A 3,105-nucleotide genomic window follows, 5' to 3' on the forward strand; every position below is an offset into this window, starting at 1 on the left:
GAGGCGAGGGGGCTGTCTAGGGCGGGGGGGGAAATGGACACATATGTAATACCCTTTGTAATACTTTAAGCAATAAATTAAAAAAAATAAAATAAATAAAATGCAAATATGATTACATCTCTCCCTTGCTTAAAAGCCTTCAACTGCTCCTTATTATCTTTAGGACAACATACCAATTTAATATGGGGGATGAGTCCCTTTATTTTCTAATTTTCTAGGTCTTATCTCTATCAATTCTATCTCTCACATGCTTTGATCCAGCTCTACTGAAATTCTTTCACTTCCTCAAAAGTACCAATCCCTCTCACCTCTTCACCTTTGTGCCTGTTATTTCCTCTTCCTATCCCTTCCTATCCGACCCATCCTTGGCTCAGGTAATTCCTACTTATTTCTCAGGTCATGAGGTAAATGTCAGTTCTTCTGGGGGAGAGGGGGTAGGTCTTCTCTTGCTCTGCAAAGTCCTTTGTGTTCCTTCAGCACCCTACTTTATCACAAATATTGCAAAAGCCTGTTTAATTGTCTGTCTTCCCCTTGATAGCAGGGTTCATGCCTGCATTCTTCATTTTTATATTCCCCAGGACCCGCTCCAGGATGTAGCAAGCACCCAATATCTAAATGAATAAATGACTGGGTGGGTGTGTGTACTCAGAACTCAGGCTTTCAGAAAAAAGGAAGAACAAGTCTCTACTTTCAAAAGTTTACAGAGAAAGACAACGTAGATCATTTCCATTCTTTACCCACAAAAATGCCCCCATGTCTAATGCCAATTCCAGACCACTAACTCAGGGTAGGACCAATCACTTGCCACTAGCTGCAATTCCTAGCTGATGGCCTGTCTCTGATTCTCTCCTGGTGCAGGTTCACTCTACCCCCCGCACCCCCCCCCCCCATGACTCAGCTCATACCAACACCTGCCTCTGGCGCTACTTCATAGAACATCCCACAGAAGGACCCAAAGCAGAAAAAGAACAACCAAAACACATAGGAATGGGACTGAGCTGAGGGATGATGGGTGGCAACAGAGAGAGCTCAGAGTGAACTAAAGATCTGGGCTCAGTGCTGGCACCTCTGCAGGAACCTACCCCACCAGAGGCACAGCTAGTGAGGTTTGAACCTGCATACCCAGCAGATGTTTCTAACTCCTAAACTTTCCTGCCAAAACCGCTTTTGCCTACTCAGCAGCTGCTCTCAGGAGTAGGGGCTGGAAAGAGGTTCATACCCTTCCTCCTTGATTTGATGGTAACGACAGAAGGGCAGCATCACACATGTATGGAACTTAGGAGAATTCAACCATTGGCCCTTGCAAAAATACGTAAGAAGAGAGAAACAGAATATCCTCTCATAATGTGAGCAAGATTCTAGTGCTGAGAGATGTATTGGGATTGTCCATACAGCTGGCTCCTAAACTCAAGCCTTATTTCAGGTAGTGCTTAAAGAAATATTGTTTATACCTTTTATGTTCTTTTTTTTATTCCTTGGTCTTCTGCTTTACATTTATATACCTTCAAGAATAAAATGATAATTTCTATGTATGCCTATTTTGTACATTACTATTTGTGATACATTTATACAAACATATTACCATAAAGAGGGCGTACTGTATATGCAGAATTATACAGATCTTATATTATGGTAATTTATGGATTTTTACCGATTACACATGGTTTTTGCCAATATGCTGATCTGATACCCACAGACAATGAAGCTCCACCATGGGCACCATGCTCCAAGTTCCTCACCTGGCATCTGCACCAAGCCAGGCCTATGTCCATATGGCTTTGTCCAACATCCCGCAAACACTCTGAGAACTCTATGGCCCCATGGACAATGACAGGCAACCTATATACTAGTACACTTCCCTCATGGGGATCATCACCAGCAGCACCCAGGGCAGAATGGAGATGGGAGATGTGGGCATCGAGGTCTATCAAAGGGAGGCTGCCAGGTGTGCTCCTGGCTTTGGATTTTCTTTTCTTTTTCAAGGTCAGTTTTGAATCACACTGGCTAGAAACAAGGGACGACAAGGCCAGTTACCTTCCTGAGCACTCTTCCAGTCCCCGGCTCAGAAGAGTGACAGGTGGGGACATAATTCACTCCACGCTGCTAAGGAAGGACCTGTGTGCATTCAGTCTGCAGATTTTCAGGCCGACCAGAATCCCACCCTGAGGTGAGGGCTCTGGGACTTTAGATCAACTATGGGATTTTCCACGGGCTCTCAACATCCCAGGCTTAAGTGTCCTTCCGCAGCCCTGACCAGCCAGAGCAACCAAACTTCCAAAGAACACACACATAACCTTTAGAATAGTCTCATCCCTTCACAATTTCCAGCAAAAACCAGAGTCCCCGTTTTTCAGGTGAGGAAACTGTGCAGTCTCCTGTGAAAGCAACACAAGATCAGGGTTCTCTGGACTTCCTGTCTCCCAAAACATTATTTCTGGAACTTTCTGGTTGCCTTTTAATTACTCATCACCGGGGTTTCTTAGCCTTCACAAATTTCACACAATTCTCACTCCCCACTCTCTTGCCCAGATCGCCTACCCACATCCTTCCCTTTTTCCTTTCCAACTCGATTTCCTGGTCTCTTCTCCAAGGTCTAAACATCTTGAATCCCTGAGGACCCCGCTTCCAGAGTGGCACTTAGGTGGAGCATCTCCTCTTTTTTCGTCTTCTTCTTCTTTTTTTTTTTTTTTTTTTTTTTTAAGTCCTTTCCTGTGGCTCAGAGCCCCTTCCTGACCGGCCCCTAGTTCCCAGGCATCCTTTGCCCAGGTGCCTTATGACCCGCTCCTTCCTCATCACCGACGGTCCCATCCTGCATTCCGTCTGCCCCAAAGTTTCAGACTGTTCCTCCATCTCACTCGGGTGCAGGTCCCGCCCTTTCCACAGCTCAGGCCGGAGCCTTTTCCTTCCTAGAGTCCCGGCTTCCCAGCGCCGCACCCCCCGGACTCGGCTCCCGCGCGCTTACCGGACCAGAGCACGAGCTTGCCGTGCGCTTCCTCCTGGGATTCCGAGTCCCCGGCCAGCAGCGTGGAGGTGGCCCCGTAGGGCAGCGCCGAGCCCAGGCACACGTTGTAGCGCAGCGGCTCGCAGGGGGCGGCCCGGCCGCAG

The 3,105-nt window shown here is 47.3% G+C and overlaps 1 protein-coding gene across 1 annotated transcript in view; it reads right to left on the minus strand.

Moving 5' to 3' along the window:
* SMO (smoothened, frizzled class receptor) overlaps positions 1 to 3,099 on the minus strand; it is a 22,357-nt gene extending 19,258 nt beyond the window's left edge. Inside the window, exon 1 of the mRNA XM_006771412.2 lies at positions 2,963 to 3,099. The gene's annotated coding sequence lies outside the window, so the exon portion shown is untranslated. The remainder of the gene's footprint in view (positions 1 to 2,962) is intronic.
* Between the last annotated feature and the right edge of the window lie 6 nt (positions 3,100 to 3,105).

Source organism: Myotis davidii, unplaced genomic scaffold, assembly GCF_000327345.1.
Source record: "Myotis davidii unplaced genomic scaffold, ASM32734v1 scaffold705, whole genome shotgun sequence".
Taxonomy (NCBI): Eukaryota; Metazoa; Chordata; class Mammalia; order Chiroptera; family Vespertilionidae; genus Myotis; species Myotis davidii.